The sequence below is a fragment of the Nuphar pumila genome, chromosome 11 (genome assembly GCF_984573655.1).
Source record: "Nuphar pumila chromosome 11, dmNupPumi1.hap1.1, whole genome shotgun sequence".
In the NCBI taxonomy this organism is placed as follows: Eukaryota; Viridiplantae; Streptophyta; class Magnoliopsida; order Nymphaeales; family Nymphaeaceae; genus Nuphar; species Nuphar pumila.
Genome location: NC_143259.1, coordinates 22,224,698 through 22,244,874, shown reverse-complemented (window position 1 = coordinate 22,244,874; position 20,177 = coordinate 22,224,698).

Sequence of the window (20,177 nt, the reverse complement as noted above, 5' to 3'; positions counted from 1 at the left end):
GTCAATATTCAATGAACCACTTAACCACTGGTGAACCTAATCAAATGCATTGTTTTTCTTTTATTTCCTGAAGGTACACACTCAGGATCTAATCCTAACTCAACAATCAAATGAGGGGTTTTGAGAAGTAGAATTATTTTACTACGATTGATTGGCCAAGAACATCAAGAAAACACAAAAAATATAATATAAATTATAAGAAAAACAAGAAAACTCAAGCATCATCATGGAATACTTATTTTTAATCATGCATCAATCCATAGATAGTATCTAAACATTATTTATAGTCTAAAGAAATGTCATATGATCATTATATATGCCTTGGAATCGAAACTATCAAAATAAATTACGATTTTCACATAAAATAACTAGTTTAAGATGCTAGCATGTGAAAACACCATGAAATGTATAAAATAAATTTGCAGAGTCACAATTCATAATATAAACACATACAAAAAAGTAAATATATATTCATTCATGCTGGAAACAAATATTTAACCGTCTAAAAGTACGTCAGAACACGAAACTATGCATTTCGGGTTACTCAATTTTCCAGTTTAGCCGTCCAGGCATAGATTTACCAAAAATATTTTTTTTTTATTTTTTTAAAGCATGGTAATGATTTAAAAATACTTTTAAAACCTTTTTCAACCTATTTCAGATCTGATCTACCATGAATCAACATGTAGAATCGGCAATACGCACGGTTTATGCATTTACATTCAATCTATGCTACGTGTAGGTAGAATCCTACCTTAATTGGATTCTTATCGGCCTTCATCTCCCATCTTAGAACCTTAGAAGAGCTTCAATAGTTGCTGAAAAGGCTCTAATAAAGAAAAAAGAGAGAAAAAGAAGAAGAAGAAAGAATAGAAAAGAGATTTACCTTTTTTTTCTTTTTATATTAGAAAACCTAACAAAAGGGGGGCATCCCCCTCCTTAGAGTTCCAACCCTAATTGTATTTTAATTAAGGCTAAACCCTAAGAGTCCTATTAAAATTATACTAACTACTTTCATAAATTAGTTATGTAATTAATTGTGGATTTACTAGGGAGGGGTGTCCCACCCTCTCTAGAATCCTCTAGTGTCTTAAAAGGTTGTCTAAAATCTGGAGTGAATCTCACTTGGGTCTAAATAAAAAAATGATCTTGATCCAAAAACTAAATCCAGATCCAAAAACCGATCTATGTCCAAAAACCTATTTGGGTTGGATCTAAGAACCAAACAAAAAGATTCAAAACTAAAACCAAATTAAAGATTCATATCCGAACACAAAATCCAAAACAACACTGGATCCAAACTCAAGTTTGAATCCGAACCTAACCCAATCCAAAATCCATAATTGAAATATACATATAGATCATTTATTTTCTTGTTTGGTCCACATATTTTAAATTTTATAATTATTCTTGCATTTTTTTCATAACTTGAGTCTTAATTTCATAATAATTTGAAATCAAGAAAATCAGAAAAATATATTTTTTTAAACTTACCAAAAATCCAAAATCATCTAATCGGATCTTCTACGAGATCTACAGCTCAAACTGGTTCTACTAGAGTCCTAGTTCAACTTAAACTCTTGAATTTTGCCTAAATTTAACCTTATTTCAAACTGACTTTTAAAAATTAAACTAAAGCAAAATCTCAGATATTACAGTTCTGACAGTAGGGGCATCATCGTGCCATTCAAATTAGCTCAAACAAGACTTTTGCCAAACATTTTGACATCACTTTCTCTGCTTAACGGATAAAGCATGATGACCCTTTTTACTCGTAGAAAGTACTTGTCAGAATTTCGGTAACACCTCCTCTGTGTGATGGAGTATGTGCTACACTCTTTGTAAGCTTTGTTAAGCTTCTCTCAGAAAATTCTGCAACACTTTCTCTCTTTAACGGAGAAAATGTTGTGTTCTTTTAAGCTTGTTGAGCATCTTTTCAAAAAATTCACTATCACTTCCTCTCTTTGCGGAGGAAATGCTATGCTTAACTCAGGGATAGATGTGCACCGTTGTGCATACTTTGCATCTATCATGGTTTGTTGGAACCTTTATGCCTCAGCTAGGTCATGCGCAAGTGACCTAGTTTTTTACAAAAAAATAGTTTTGTGTAAGAATGAAGCCTTTACAATAAGGGCGTCTTTTGTCAATCAAAATCTTGATTGAGGAGCGACATATGGGATCACATTTTACGATAGGAGTTGATTTTTATTTGAATGCTCATTTATGCACAGTTATATATAATATAAGCAGGAGCTTGTGCGATATAGCATGTCGGTGTAAGTGAATGCATATTTAATGTTCGGCGAAAGAAACTGAACTAAATAACTTGCAGAAAGCAAATGCATTTATATTTGCAGAAAGCAGGAGCTTTGGCATCATTCAATGCAACAACAATCTTAAATATATAAGCAAATACACACATACATATATGCAAAAAAGAAAGAGCCTTGGCATCATTTGATGCAACGACAATCTTAAAAATATAAGCAAATACATATATATTGTAGAAAGTTGGAGTCTTGGCATCATTTGATGCGACGACAATCTCAAAAGCATAAGCCAATACATATATATTGCGGAAAGCAGGAGCATTGATATCGTTTGACGCGGTGATAATCTCAAAAGCATAAGCAAATACATATATATTGCAAAAAGAGGATCCTTGGCAGCGTTCGACGCAATGACAATCCCAAATGCATAAGCAAATACGTATATATCAAGAATAGTAGAACTTTGACACTATTTAGTGTGCAAACCTACCAAACTATGTAGTGGTGCTCTAACGAGGTGGTTGAGGTACTCCTAGGTCATGTCCGACACGTCTTTTACATCCAGTACGGTCACAACCAAGAGGGTCTCTTATAGCTTTCGATAAAATGACGTCTAGACCAAGAACCGGTTTGGACCTAGCATAGGTCTAACTAGGTTCAAACCTACCTCAAGTAGGTTGGGTTAGATCGGATGAGTTGGACATATGCAAGGAATTGGTAGAGGAGTTCAAGCCGTCAGAGCCAAGGGGTCTTGTCCCAACTGGGTTTGAATTAGGTCAAGTGAGTCCAAGCCCACCTCAACTAAGCTAAGTCTAGGTCAAGTAAATTTGACCTAAGTTAAGACCAAAACAAAAGAAGAGAGAGAAAAGCTAACCTGGTAGGTCAAGTGAGTCTTGACCAACTGAGCTCAGTCTGGGCTAAGCAGGTCTAAGCTCACTGCAAGTGAGCTTGGTCTAGGCTAGAACCAAGAGAGAGGAGAGAGAGCATAGGAGCTAGAGAGAAAAATAAGAGAAAGAAGGAGGGGGGGGGGGCGATTTTTAAGTGAGGGGGTCACCTCTATTTATAGTTTTTCATGTGGATCCGATCCAAACCTCTTATTTGATCCAAGACCCAAACTTGGTGATAAAGTAATAAAATGACTTCTATATTTCTATGGAGCCCACCTAATAATTCCATGAGTTATTTTTGTTAGGCCCACATGATATTTTTGGTGAGATATTTTTGTGGGACCTGTCGGACATTTTTGTTGGTCTCATATATTTTGGGGGTTTTGCCGATATTTTTTTATAAAAATTATGAGTTCACCATTTTCTTCATATCGACAAAATTAAGCGAGTTGGCTCATTGAAATCTCCTAATTTTACTCAGAAAGGAAGTTATGGATCCCTAATTGTTTGTGCATATATTTGTGAGGATACATATGTCATAAGTATAATTGGTTCATTGAAATCTATTTATTTTGCATTTCGGGTTCATATGCTCTTTTTACATAAAATACATCTTGGATTTATTTAGAATTTTTGCGAAAAAATTATGGGTCTTACATCATTATCCCTTTAAAAGAATTTTGTCATCGAAATTCCATTAAGAGTATTATGTAAATAGCTCAAGATACTTCTCCCACATGTTGGATTCAGGTTTTTAAGTACAATCGTCTATGTCATGATATTGCCATCTTACTTTAACAAGTGGGATGACCTTAGATCTTAGCACTTGCTCTCGAAAGTCCATGATTTCTACTGGTTTTCCTTCATCTATCATGTCCTCTAATGTCGATGTCTTCATGTAAAATGACGTGGGACAGTGGGAGGGATCGTGAATGTATTTTCTAAGCATTCACACATGGAATATATTATGTATCTGCGCATATTGTGGTGGCAATACTACTTTGTATGCGGTCTCTCCGATCCAGTTCAAATTTTTGAAGGAACCAACGAATCAAGGGCTGAACTTCCCCTTCTTTTCAAAATGAAACACACTTTTGGTTGGAGAGACCTTGACAAAAACTTTGTCTCCAACCCAAAAAGTGAGTTCTCTATGCCATTGATATGCGTGGCTCTTCTGTCGGCTCTGAACAGTCAGTAGTTTCTCTCAGATCATATGCACCTGCTCAGTGTAGTGTTGTAGTACAATGGCTAAGTCTCAGGTTCACTCACCCACTTTGCCCCAATGGATTGGTGATCGGTAGGGTCTTCTGTAGAGGGCTTCATATGGTACCATCCCAATGCTATCGTGATGGCTATTATTGTATGCAAATTCTGTTAACGCTAAGTATGAATCTTAATTTCTTTTTTATTCTAACATACAGGCTCATAGCATGTCTTCGAGAGTTTATATGGTACGCTTAGATTGCCCATTAGTTTGGGGATGAAATGTCGTACTGAACTTAAGTTTCATCCTCAGGGCTTTCTGCAGCTACTCCCAAAAAGTGAGAGGTGAACTTCAAGTCACAGTCAGAGATAATAGATATCGGCGCTCCATAGAGTCTGACGATTTTCCGAACATAAAGTTATGCCAATTTTTTTGTAGAGTATCGTGTGTTAATTGATAGGAAGTGAGCAGACTTTGTGAGTCTGTCCACAATCACCTATATCGAATCATGTTGTTTCTTGGATCGAGGTAATCCTACAATGAAATCCATCATAATGTCTTCCCATTTCTATTATGGATTTTTGATCTGTTGCATCATATCGCCCTGTCGCTGATATTTTATTTTGACTTTTTGGTAGGTCAAACACTTCGAGACAAAGATAGTCACATCCTTCTTCATACTTTTCAACCAGTATTTTCTCTGCAAATCTCTGAATATTTTTGTATCCCTAGGGTGGATAGTGTATTTGCTACTGTGCGCTTTTTGGAGTATCTCTTCGCTTAGCTTCGGGTTATTTGGGACCAATAACCTTTCTTTCATCCATATTCTTTTGTAGAATATCGTGTGTTAATTGATAGGAAGTGAGCAGATTTGTTGAGTTTGTCCACAACCACCCATATCAAATCATATTGTCTCTTGGATCAAGGTAATCCTACGATGAAATCCATCATAATGTCTTCTCATTTCTATTATGGATTTTCGATTCGTTGCATCATACCACATTGTCGTTGATGTTCTATTTTGACTTGTTGGTAGGTCAAACACTTCGAGACAAAAATAACCACATCCTTCTTCATACCCTTCAACCAGTATTTTCTCTGCAAATCTCTGAACATTTTTGTACCCCGAGGGTGGATAGTGTATTTGCTACTATGCGCTTTCTGAAGTATCTCTTCTCTTAACTCAGGGTTATTTAGGACCAATAACCTTTCTTCCATCCATATACCTCCATCTTCTTTTAAGTGGGAGAAAACTTCTTTTTCAGTTCTATGTATTGGTGGTCTTTGAATTGTTCGGCTACTATATGTTCAAGGATCTCAGGCTGAATTGTCAAGCTTAACAATTGAATCTTGCCTGAATCAACCAAAAAATGCTTCTAGTTGATGAAGTCTTCCATCAACTTTCATTGTCCTGTGAGACTGGAAAGAGTGCCGACAGTCTTGCAGCTCAGGGCATCGGCTATGGCATTCGCCTTTCTAGGGTGACAAGAAAGCGTGAATTCATAGTCTTTAAAGAATTCCAACTATCACTGTTACTGCATATTCAATTCTTTATGATAGAAGAGGTATTTTAAGCCTTTCTGGTTCAACATGACCTCAAATTTCTCTCCATATAGGTAGTGTTGCCAAATTTTAAGTGTGAACACTACCGCGACAAGTTTTAGGTCATGAGTTGGATAGTTTTTCTCATAGATTCTCAACTGTTGTGACACATATGCCATCACCTTTTCGTGTTGCATCAACATGCAACCCTAACCCGTTCCCGAGGCATCAGTGTAAGCCATGAAACCTCCTTAACAAGAAGGTAAGGCAAGGACCGGGGCCGTAGTAAGCCTCTGTTTCAGAAACTTAAAACATGCCTTGCATTAGTCTTTTTATATGAACTTAACTCCTTTTTTCAACACTTTTGTCATGGGTAAGGCAATTTGAGAGAAGTCTTGTATAAACTTTTGATAGTATTCAGTAAGTCCCAAGGAGCTACGAACAACAATGATATTCTCTAGCTATTTCCAATCCAACACGGCTTCTAGTTTTGCGGGATCTATTGTTATACCATCTTTTGAGATTACGTGCCCAAAGAACATTACTCTATCAAGCCAGAATTCACATTTTTAGAATTTGGCATAAAGCTAATTCTCTTAAAGGGTTTTCATGACAATCCTCAAGTGCTCTTGGTGTTGTACTTCATTCTCAGAGTAGATTGAGATATCATTTTTGAAGACAATGACAAAGGTATCCAAATAGGGCATGAATATTCAGTTTATTAGGTCCATAAAGGCAGTAGACGCATTAATGAGTCCGAAAAGCATTATTACAAACTCATAATGGCCATATCTCATTTTGAAGGCTGTCTTGGGTATATCCGCCTCCTTAACTCTAAGTTGATGATACCTAGACCTGAAGTCGGTCTTAGAGAACACTCTAGTCGTTTTGAGTTGATCGAATAGATCTTCAACCTTAGGCAACAAGTATTTGTTTTTAATGGTTGATTGATTAAGCATCCTATAATCAATGCATAAACGTAATGATCCATCATTTTTCTTTACAAATAGCACGGGTGCTCCCCATGGTGACACACTCGGATGGATGAATCCATGTTCTATTAATTATTTCAACTGACACTTTAGCTCACTGAGATTTATCAGGACCATTCGATAAGGAGCTTTGAAAATTGGTGCATGATCATGCATACATTTTAGAGTTCAATTCATATTAAACTATGCATGATTGATTAAGAAAAATATATTAAAATCTTGAGTTTGTTGCTAGTTTTGATAAAATATGCAAAAAAAATAAAAAATGGAAAATGCTTGAAAAATGAGTTTACTTTGCAATTTAGTTCAAAGTTTATCACTTGCAAGTAGTTAAGTTAATGAAATAAAGTTTTTAGAAATAGTTATGGCTTCGATTTGCTAAATAAATAAGGAATTAGTGCATTAGAAAATAAAATATCTTTAGGGAGCCTTGTTTTGGAATTGTTTAAAATAATAAGAGGGCTTTTGTAAATTTTGTAACACCCTAACATGAGCTTTAAAAGCTCACGTAAGGGAGGAAGGGAGCCATCTCCTCTATGCAAGACTGCCATTCTCTTCTCTCCCTTCCTTCTCATTTGAAATTTCCCTCTCTTCTCCTTACCCTTCCTTCTCTTTTCTCTTTCCCTCACTTTCTTCTTCTTCCTTTCCTTCTTCCAATGATGAGGAGCAGTCACTAAGGCATCGGATTGGGGAAGATCACCTCTCCTCTCAACCCAAACTGGTACAGTAAGTTCTTCTTTTCTTCTCTTCTTCTCTTCTTCTCCACTTCTTCCTCTTCTCATTTTCCTTCATTCTTCCTTCTTCTTGCTGTTTCATGTAGATTAGCTTATTTCATTGTACAATTGAAAAAAAGAAAAAGGAAATATAAATAGGATTTTGTTCATTTAGATATTTTTATTTGTTGTGTAATTGTTTTAGATCTGATATTAATTAGCATCATTATATCTAATTTGATTTATATTTTTCATCATATTCTTTTAGGCATTTAGTGTATTTGCTATTTCATTTTGATTTTCTGCAATCTATTTTGCATTGTTTGTATAATTCGGTCAGTTGATTTACTCTGTTGTGCATTCAACTTGGATCCTCTATGGATTCCTTTCAATCACCATGAAATCCTTTGATTTCATGGTGAGATCAGTTCGGAGATTAGCAAATTTGTTGTGAAATAAGCTCAGATCGACGGATCTGCCAGAAATCCTAATTTCGATCAGCAGATCTGTCAGTTTTTCTTATAGCTGTTATGAAAATGCAAAGATTCAAGCTCTGCCAGAATCTATTTAGCAGCTACCGAAAATCCTAAACAGGATCAACGGAACTGCCATAATTTATTCTGTGTCTGATGGTAATTCATCCTACAATTTGTCGTGAAAGTGTTTTCTGGATCAATTGTGAATTCCGTTCCAAGCACTTTATTCTGTTTTGCTGGAAATTGGATCTACTGTGAGCTGTTGTAGACCTTATGTGAGTTGTGTCCTGTGAGTTGTTGTGGACTCCTCTACATTAAATTGAACTTCATGGTGTTTGATACAGTCTGATGGCAGTACATTTCATTTCCACAGTAATGCATACTGTTAGTTTCACAGCTACAATTCATAGTATTTCAATTCAGTGTAATTTCAATTGTTTTTCACGAAAATCCAATTTCACAGCATTTTATTTTCTCATGTCAATTTCTTTCTCATGTCATTTGAATTTCCTAGCATTTGAATTTCATTGCATTAATTTCATTTTCATAGCAATCCATTTTAAATATCATTTTGGAATTCTAGTTTACATTCGTAATTCTATTCTTGCATTCATAGTTAGTGTATAACATATCTTTTCACATTTAAATTTTAGTGTAGTGTTATTTGTTTTATCTTTCTGCTTTATGCATTCGTGTTTCACAGGAAAGTGCAGAGAGAAGGCAAGTGAGCGAGATACGTGGTGGCACACGTTCGACACATGACACGAGACATGAGCGCAGAAGATACATTTTGCTTTTCTTTTAGAATTTAGGAATTTATTTTGGGTTATAATAAAACCATTTTAAACCCTCTGCGTAGGGTATTCATTTATTGTAATAGTTAATTAGTTTTACTTTTCTCATATTTTTCTTCATTTTGGCAATAAAGAATAGTTAATTGCTTATTTGAATACAAAATATTCCTCGTTCCCTGAGTTCGACCCGGTCTCTACCACTTGTGAGAACCGGTTTTATATTTGGTGTCTGGTTTTCACATTGCTTTTCATATAAAAATATTTTCAAAATCAATTTCACGAAAAGAGACATCAAATTTTGGCATCGTTGCTGGAGAATGACGAAATACGAGTATTCACTTTATTGCCTTGTGTTTGTTCTCGTAGTTTAGGTTGTTAGTTTAATTAAGTTTTTTAGTTAGGATTATTTAGTTTGCTTTTTGTACTTAGGATTAGAACCATGTTTTTGCACAAGAGAATAATTTACTTTTCCTGCACAACCCACCTAAAGGATTCTCTTAGAGGTGAATGTGCACGATTGGTATTGTGCTCTTAGTTTGCTTTTCGCAAATTTTCTGCTGAGTGCAAGTGTGCGGTGTTTTATTTATTTTCAGTTTTCAGTATTTGCTTTTGCTTACTCGCTTGTGGTTTGCATGGTTTGGTCGCTAGCGCGTTAGTTAGGTAGAAAAAACCAAAGTTAGGACGGTTGCTGCACCGGTCTACCTCGTGGTGTATGCAAGGGCGACGCTCGCTTGATCCCAAGCTTGTTGAGCCAATCAAGGATCCCAAGTCCCTTATGAGGAGAGCCCATAGAGCTGCAACTATAGCTGAGGATCAACAGATGAATTGTCCTCTTAGGGAGTACTTCATGCCCAACACCTATACTCCCGCCTCCTGCATCACGAGACCTGATGTAGGAGCGAACCACTTTGAGATTAAGGCCTGTGTGATCCAGATGCTACCTTCATTTTATGGCCTTAGCAATGAATACCCCTACTATCATCTCGACGAATTTATTGAGATCTGCTCCACAGTACAGATCAACAATTTTGAAGATGGCATGTTGAGGTTGACGTTGTTTTCATTCTCCCTCAAAGATAAAGCCAAGTACTAGCTAAAGGCTCTTGATACGGTTCAGATTACCACTTGGGAAGGAATGCAACGTGAATTTCTTAAAAAGTATTTTTCAATTGGTAAGATGAATCAGTTTCATAAATCCATAACCAGTTTTTCTTAAATTGAGGGAGAACAATTTTACGAAACTTGAAAAAGGATGAAAAATCTTCTCCGCAAGTGCCCCCACCACCAGGTGCCTCGTTGGCAACTGGTGCAATATTTTTATGATGGCCTGATCGATAAGGATAGGCAAATGGTTGATTCATCGTGTGGGGGTACTTTCATGCTCAAGAGTGAGGATGAGACATGGTCTTTATTTGAGACTTTGAGTGAAAATGCTATGCATCATGCCTTGGCTTCACGGCTCGATAGGACCACATCTGTGCCTAGTGGTTCTAGGAAAGGTGGGACTTCTGAAGTAGGGTCCGAGCGCGATTTGCAAACTAAAGTCGACCTGTTGACTAGGAAATTAGATCAATTCCTAGCTAATTCTTCGTAAAGTCTAGTAGAAAGAGTGTGTGCGCTATGCGCTAGCCCTGCATACTGTGTTTTTGAGTGTTTGGCAGCACCGCTATATCCTGAATTCGTTCAGGAGCAGATGATTGTTGCCCAAGGTTTCGTTAGACCCATGCATGATTCATTTGCACCCACATATAATCCAGGATGGTGAAACCAACCCATCAGCCCTCCCAGACACAACATAGACAGAGTAACTTTTTACAAGGTTACTCGTGTCCCATAATTCCACAAGTTCACCCTCAATATAGTCTACCTTCTCCTCAGGAGTCCATATCGCGCATATCATTTCAAGAGAAGATGTTAGAGGCCTTTTCTGGCATCAAGGCCACGCTTTGTTCCCATACGCAATCAATAGCCAAGCTAGAGACTCAAATGGGATAGTTGGTTGAGACCTTCAGCAGACAAAGCAAGGAGAACCTATCTAGTCTGCCTGTTGTCATCCCAAAGAAAGAAGATTCCATATCATTTGACTTGCACCCCACAGATTCACACCTTCCGTACGTCAAATCTGTTACATCCCTTCAAAATGGGAAGGTGTATCACCCCATTCAGGAATCGATTGATGAGCCCAATGTCATACCCACTAACCAGTCAATCTCCTCCATTAGGCCCCAGGAGAAGGGGCAAGGCTTGCAGCTTATATCATCATCATATATTTTCTGAGCTCCTATTTCCCAGGTCTTAGGACAACCGATTGCTTTTAGCAAGCAAGAGGTGCATATGCAAAAGATGCTTGACCTAGTCAAGCATGATCACATCCATCCCTTGTTTGATTCTGCATACAGTGATAGTTGATCGGTCCCTGACTCTCCTTTTGAGAGTAGTCTCCCAGAGGAGACTAATCTCCGCCCTTCTTGTAGCGAGAGTCATGATGTCACTTTTAGAGGTCGAGTGGGCGAGAACACAATGCACAATGTTACAAATGATACTCTTTTCCTCAGAGAGCCTGATTGAGCTCGACTTCATGTCTATTGATCTCATGGACGATAAAGGATTTTTTCAGGGATCTGTCTGGATGGAGATGTCAAACTTAGCGTTTTATGGGAGGCAACCCATATATTGTATATTATTAGATTTTCCCTCAGTGTTTATAGATTCCCTTAGGTTTTTCATTTTTCGTTTCATTCATGAGTTTGCATGTCATGTATACATTGCATTTATTACAGTCGTAGAATGTGCATTCATATTTCATGTTAGGTGTTTCTACTCTTTTCCCTCATTTTGCGTCTCATGTGCATTCACTTAGTTTCATATAAGCATGGGGGAGTGCCACTGGGATAGTGTCATATAAGCATGGGGGAGGGTGTAGTTTGTACACTCTAATATTTCTGTTGACATTATTGCACATTTTTATATATATTTCATAAAAAGTAGGGTTTTAAAGGAAGAGTTTAAACTTATATGAATGTTATTTCAAATCTAATATTTTTAGAGAATTTTTAAGCTCCACAAATTTTTTTTCTAACTTGGATCTAGAAATTATGGTTGTTTATGCGGATTTCAAAGAAATGATGATAGATACATGTTAAAGTTTATTTTGAATCACAAATATGAATATGCATAATTTTATTTTTGAAAAACTAAGCAAATGAACAAAAACGCAAAAATGAGCTCAAAAGTAAAAAGAGCATGCGTTAGGTTGTTTGGATAATTTCACAATCCCTAGTAGATGAGACTTAGACGCAAGTTGAAGCATTTGAGTTTCATTTTGAAAAGAAGAGTGAGAATCTTCATGATCCTTAGTAGCTGAGAACAGACACAAGTTGAAGTGTTTGAGTCTCATGTCGAAAAGGTAAATGAAAGAAGTCACTTTTGTGTCTTAGTAAATATCTTTTGGTATACATTGAAAAGTATAAAAAATATTGACATTGCACATGGCATAAAAGCAGACCATAGGCAAGCCATAAAATAAAAATTAAGTACGCAAAAAGAAAAAAACGTGAAAAATTAAAAATCAAGAAAAAAAAGTGCCTAAAAAGAAAAAGTTTACTGCTCAGAAGTGTGATTGAGAAAACCTGTACAGAAAACATAGGACTGAGGATGAATAAATAAAAACATGTTTTTATTTGAATTTCAAGAATAAAACATAAATAATTATGATATTTAGAAAAGTGAAAGAAATTCTTTTTCCGTGGTTGTATATAAAAGACTCTAATTATGTTTTGATTATGTAATAACAGGAAATATTTGTAAAAACAAAATCTTTAATTACCTACTACTTGTGAAAATGTGTGATATTATGCATACATGACAAAGATGTTTGTGGGTAGCATCGCTACAAACCCTCACGAGACCTTACTCGTCCACTGGGATAACCCAGGGGTTGAAAGGGCTTGTTGCATATGCTAAATACAACTGTGATTCCAACGAAAGTGAGTTAGTTGAATAGTGTTGATTCTTGCATTTTTCTAGTTTCCTCGAGGACTAGCAAAAGATAAACATGGAGGTATTTGATCATGCATACATTTTAGAGTTCAATTCATATTAAACTATACATGATTTTATAGAAAAACACATTAAAATCCTGAGTTTGTTGCTAGTTTTGAGAAAATGTTCAAAAAGAATAAAAAATAGAAAATACTTGAAAAATGAGTTTACTTTGCAATTTAGTTTGAAGTTTATCACTTGCAAGTAGTTAAGTTAGTGAAATAAAGTTTTTAGAAATAGTTATGGCTTCAATTTGCTAAATAAATAAGGAATTAGTGCATTAGAAGAGAAAATATCTTTGGGGAGCCTTATTTTGGAATTGCTTGAAATAACAAGAGGGCTTTTGTAATTTTTTTAACACCCTAACATGAGCTTTAAAAGCTCACGTAAGAGAGGAAGAGATCCATCTCCTCTATGCATGACACCATTCTCTTCTCTCCCTTCCTTCTCATTTGGAATTTCCCTCTCTTCTCCTTACCCTTCCTTCGCCTTTCTCTTTCCCTCACTTTCTTCTTCTTCCTTTCCTTCTTTCAATGATGAGGAGCAGTCGCTAAGGCGTCGGATTGGGGCAGATCACCTCTCCTCTCAACCCAAACTGGTACAGTAAGTTCTTCTTTTCTTCCCTTCTTCTCCACTTCTTCCTCCTCTCATTTTCCTTCATTCTTCCTTCTTCTTGCTGTTTCATGTAGATTAGTTTATTTCATTGTACAATTGAAAAAAAGAAAAAGAAAAAGAAAAAGAAAAAGAAAAAGAAAAAGAAAATATAAATAGGATTATGTTCATTTAGATATTTTCATTTGTTGTGTAATTGTTTTAGATCTGATATTCATTAGCATCATTATATCTAATTCTATTTATATTTTTCATCATATTCTTTTAGGCATTTAGTGTATTTGCTATTTCATTTTAATTTTCTGCAATCTATTCTGCATCATTTGTATAATTTGGTCAGTTGATTTACTCTGCTGTGCATTCAACTTGGATCCTCCATGGATTCCTTTCAATCACCATGAAATCCTTTGATTTCACGATGAGATCAGTTCAGAGATCAGCAAATCTGCTGTGAAATAAGCTCAGATCAACAGAGTTGCCGGAAACCCTAATTCTGATCAGCAGATCTGCCAATTTTTCGTGTAGCTGTCGTGAAAATGCAAAGATTCAGGCTATGCCAAAATCTATTTAGCAACTGTCGGAAATCCTAAACAGGATCAACAGAACTGCCATAATTTATTTTGTGTCTGACGGTAATTCATCCTGCAATCTGCCATGAAAGTATTTTCTGGATCAATTGTGAATTTCGTTGCAAGCACTTTGTTCTGTTTTGCTGGAAATCGGATCTACCGTGAGTTGCTGTAGATCTCCCATGAGCTGTTGTAGACCTCCCGTGAGCTGCTGTGGACTCCTCTACATTAAATTGAACTTCACTATGTTTGATACAGTCCGATGGCAGTATATTTCATTTCCACAGTAATGCATACTGTTAGTTTCACAACTGCAATTCATGGTATTTCAATTCAGCGTAATTTCAATTGTTTTTCACGGAAATCCAATTTCACAGTATTTTATTTTCTCATGTCATTTGAATTTCCTAGCATTTGAATTTCATTGTATTAATTTCATTTTCATAGCAATTCATTTTAAATATCATTTTCCAATTCTAGTTTACATTCATAATTCCATTCTTGCATTCGTAGTTAGTGTATTACATATATTTTCGCATTTAAATTTTAGTGTAGTGTTATTTGTTTCGTCTTTCAGCTTTATGTGTTCATGTTTCACTGGAAAGCGTAGAGCGAAGGCAAGCGAGATACGTGATGGCGTGCGTTCGACACGTGACATGAGGTGCGAGCGTGGAAGACACATTTTGCTTTTCTTTTAAAATTTAGGAATTTAATTTTGGGTTGTAATCAAACCATTTTAAACCCTCTACGTAGGGTATTCATTTGTTGTAATAGTTAATTAGTTTTACTTTTCTCATATTTTTCTTCATTTTGGCAATATAGAATAGTTAATTGCTTGTTTGAATACAAAGTATTCCTCGTTCCTTGAGTTTGGCCCGGTATCTTCCAGTTATGAGAACTGGTTTTATATTTGGTGTCTGGTTTTCACATTGCTTTTCACATAAAAATATTTTCAAAAATCAATTTCTCAAAAAGAGACATCAAGGCAGTTCCTGGTAAGGATTGAATTCCAAATTTAACCTCACGAAGTGGAGAGAGTCTTGACAATTCATCAGGAAATACATCGGGAAAATCTTGCACCACTTCCAAACTCTTAAGGGGCGTGACAATTAGTTCTTCTGTCGAAAGACTCACTAGGAAGGCTACACAACCCTTTCTAAGGTATTTTTATGCCTTTAACACTTATATGACTCATTTCTATGGGACAAGTTTGGATAACCGGTATTCCACCTTAGGTAATCTCGTTCGAGATACTATGACCATGCCCTCGTAGCATAAAATCTTAGCATAGTTCATGGCTAACCAGTTCATTCCCAGAATGACATCATACTACACCATATCATTTAAGACGACACTAGTAGGCAAATGTTGCACAACTATCTCTATATCGAGGTTTTTTATATATCCAATGCATTTGGTGTATGAACATAATGGATTGTATACTTCTATCAATTTGTCTACCGGTTCCAATGAGGAGTGGAGTTGTTCGGTGAAATCATCAGAGATAAAAGTATGAGTAGCACCATAATCAAACAAGACGTATGTGACATATCCATTAACAGGTACGATGCCTTCAATCAGGTCACCATTAGCTACTTGATCCTTAGTTACAACATATGCATGACCTGTCACAGGTCTTTGTTCTTTGTTTTGTTCTTGGTGGCGATCGTTGGAACTGAGTGATGTGTTCGATGGGAGGGTCCAACTGATTCAGTACTCCTCTTTTGCTCATCTTCAACCTTCTTGCTACAATCCCTCATATAGTGGACTACTTTGCTACAATAAAGGCAACCATTCATGTCACAAGGACATGGTCTTTTGGGGTGGTTCGTGCAACACTTCTGGCAGTTGGAGTTAAATTGGTAGCTAGGTTGAACCACTTCTTGCTTTGGTGCTAGCCTCACGACCTGCAAAGCAGAGTTCTTTCTTTGGAACTCCTTGCAAAACGGTGGTTGTGATCCCTTCCCACCCGTGAACGTCTTCTTATGGTTTCCACTATTCGTTATAGGTCGCTTCTCTGCGATCCCTTTGGATCGCTTCCAGTCAGTTTGAATCTTTAAAGTTGTCGCCACAACAACTTGGAAAGTCTGTGGCATACTAGTGATAATACAAAATCATAGCCCTTTTCGTAATCTATTTATGTACTTGTTGGCTCTCTCCTATTCAGTCTCGAATAATTGAGAGCAGTACCACCCAAGGTTCTGAAATTTGATAGTATAGTCAATAAGACTCATACCAGCCTGCTCTAATTTCAGAAACTTCATCTTTTTCTTGTTTTTGGATTACAATTGAAAGTAATTATCCATAAATGCTATCCAAAAATCATGCCAAGGGATGACTTCATGTTATAAGAACTGGATAATCTCTGTAGTATCCCACCACTTTCATGCATTATCGTTCAGCCTATACGTGTCGAAGTTGATCTTTCTCTCCGTTGGTACTCCTAATACTAGGAACACACATTTTATTTTCTCGATTCATCTTTTAGCAAGTTCTAGATTGGCTCTACCGGCGAAGACCAGTGGGTCAAGTTTGAGAAACTTCTCATAGGTTGTTCCTTCTAAGCTCTGATTGTGAAGCAGGGTCGGTTCTTACCTCATCTCACGAATGGCAGTCACAAGGTTGTTGAGAGTCTCTAATAGGAACCCCTGTGTGTGGGACTCCATGCTCTGCGCGGTTCTCCTCGTCTTAGGAGCCATTTATCTAGTCACATATAAACAATGTGGTTTAGTTTTTCGATATATATTGAGAAGTAAAACTTTCTTTACTTGTATATATACATTGTATCACAACAAGCATACATCACCTTTAAATACAAGTGTCACGCTACATTGGTGGCGAAAACCATACGTACGAGTCTGTTGACTCAAAACATAACCAGTTTATAAGAACTTAGATAGGCCTGTTGATCGCCACATTGCCTTGGCTTAGGCGTAGTTAGAGTTGACTCAGGCAGCTGTGAACACCCCAAAATTTTCAAAAGTTTGTAAATATTCCCTTTTTTTGCCCCTGATTACATTTTTTTAGCAATTGAGTCACTTTTAAATATAAATCCCATTTTATTTCTCAAGTTTTCTGAAATTAAATTCATTTTGCATATCTCACTCAATTTCAGATCCAGATAAAAAGATCCAAATCTGAGCTTCGTTATCCAATTTTTAAATCAAATTCTCAAAATTTCCAAAACAACTTTTTGAAAGGCTTGGACAGTCCATCCGGCATCCGTTTGGATCCATCACGTTATATTCCTCGATTCGAGGTTTAAGGCTCAAATATTTTCTCCAAACTTGGGTCCAAACCCATCCTTCTGAAGAAATTTCCCCGAAATGGCCTGAAATTCTCGGAAAAACACTTGTAAATATTTCTTAGAAAAATACAAAAAAATTAGTGTTTAATCTTTGTTTTCCCGTAAAACTTTAGGATTTTATTTCAAAAAAATACAAAAAAATGGAAAATACAAATAGAAAAGAAACAAAAATTTGGTTTTGCAAAAACCACTTTTAAAAAAACCATTCTTTTGCAAAAACCTTTCGAAAAACACCCTTTTGAAAAATCGGTTTTTTGAGAAAACTTCTTTTGCAAAAATTTATTAGGGAGCCCCCTCTTTGCAAAAACTTGAAAATAAAGGGCCCCCCTTTGAACTCATTTTTTTAGGGTTTCGGTAAAAACCCTTCGCAAGAGGATTGAATAGGAGGACCTTCTCCTTCTCGCGGGTGATCCATGGCGCCTTTCCCCTCCCTCGTCCATCACCAACAATCTGTCTCTCCTCCACCCATGTTCAACCAATTTCTTCCCGAACCCTCCTCCTTCTCTTTAAAAGAACCTCTCCATCCTCCTCTCAGACCCCCGCTTCTTCACCACCGCACCTCTCTCCTCTTCTTTTTCCCTCTGATTTATTTGTTTTTTTTCCCCTTTGGCTTATGAAAGCCGATCATTCCGGCAGCAGAGTTACAGATAAGTGACCACCTTCCTTTACTTTTTTTTTCTTTTTGTAAGCCTTCCTTTCCGTTGGTTTTTAGCATTTCCCTATTCTGATTTTTATTCCTCTTCATATCTTTTCTGTTATTACAAAGCAAAATGATGGAATCGACCAATAATATATGCCGGATCGATCCATCCATTGCAACATTAACGGAATCCATCGATTCCAACACCTAATTTCTTCTTTCCTTTTTTTTTTCCTTTTAATCTGTCTCTTGTATTTGATCTCTTGTTTTAATGGCATCAGATTACTGGTAGCTCGTTCCATTTTATCGTATTCCTGCCTTAAATTTCATTGCACCAGATGGTTCATTATATTTTATTTTGTTTATTTTGTTTATTTTTTTTTCTCTTGCATCTGATTTCCAGTTTTCCTTTTAGTAAATGGATTTTGTATTCAATCACCTATTGGTATTCAGATTACTGTTTTGTTGATTTTTTAAATTCTGCTTTGATTCTGATGGCCTGAAAGTCATAGTGAGCTTGCGTTCTCGATTCACATTGAACTCCTTATTTTATAATTGATGGTTCATCTGAAAATTCATTCATGGCATTCCCCTTTATTCCCTATTTTTTTCTAGTTACCTTTTTAATCTTTCTGTTGATAGCATTTTACTGTATTTGATTTCATTGAACACTTACTGTTTTGATTATCATCCTGATCTAAGTGCTCTGTTGATTTCATTTTTTTTTATTATTCGATCTTTCGATATCCATTCATTGCTTCCAGCATATGTCATCTCTTTTGTCACCCGTGTTGTCCTTGGCAATCGGGGAAACATGGCTACAACGAAGGCTGTGTAGCATCTGTGGAGCCATTTCAACATCCGTGGGTACCAGCCTCTTGATACATCCACGCATTAGAATCGAGCCTTTCTTGGTCCAACAAGATTGCTGGCAATATGTCCGGAAATTCGCCTCGCAGTTTCAGTGCAGATGCCGATAGTTTCAGTGCCCTGAACGAGCATTTCAATATTCCCCACCTCACCTTGTGTTAATCCCCTATATCCTCATTCATATTTTTGCATGCTGATATGGGTTCATTTGTATTCAGGTTGTAGTAGCTGATTAGTATCTTTTGCTCATTTACCTCATCTGCATTAGTGTGTCCTATTTCATATGTTTAAAATAGACTTTGCCATCTTTTTTTTACCTTAAGTGGTGAGACTAATCTGGATTATTGTTTGAAGAGTCATACCCGGAATGGCTATAATAAACCCTACATACTACGTCCAGCATTTCCTCTTCTGATTGTTAAGCATATTATGCCTTTTGTAAGTCCGTTGGTGATGATATTTGATAAGCCCTGCATATCAACCATTAATAATTCTTTAGTTTGCGTATTTGGGAAATGAGTAATTCACCATCATTCAAGAAGAATCGAGTGCTTTACTTTGGGGTCGGAGTTTCAAACAAGGTTTTACTGATGTAAAAGGGAAGGTAACAGTGCGTATTCAGACTTCTATACAGATTTTACAGTATATTGATCATGTCAGTGTATCTTTGAAAGCTCAGGTTGCGGGAGAGTAAGTTTTGCCTCTGACTTTTCCAATACCTCCACCTCCCTTCGGGAATTTATATTTAATATTGTGTGATTTTTTATTTATTTTAGGACCATTGCTGATATGTCTTTTTCGAGTTGCAGGTTTGCAGGTGTTATGGCATATTAAAGATTATAGTGATGTAGGAATTAAAGAGCATTTGTTGCCATTGATCGATCTCTGCTGATAGAGATGAATACAGGTTCCATGTCACAAATCCTGAGCTATAATGTTGGCGTAGTCATTGAGCAAAAATTGAGCAGCATATAGGGGACCTATTGGTATGCCCGTGATTCACCTATGCTTTGTGGGGGAGTCAGGAGGAGAAGGAATTTCAGCTAGTACATTCCATTCACCATTGCCTTAAAAAGATTCCAGACAAGGATAAGGCATGTTCCATTGAAGAGAACAACCATATTCTGCACCAAAGAAGCATCAACCTCAATACAGCTGATAGAAGTGACATTGCAGCCACAAGTTTTATGTATCATTAAACAAGAACTACAGTACTTCATCATTGCTACTAAATATCACGACAAGTGAGAGTTGTTCAGG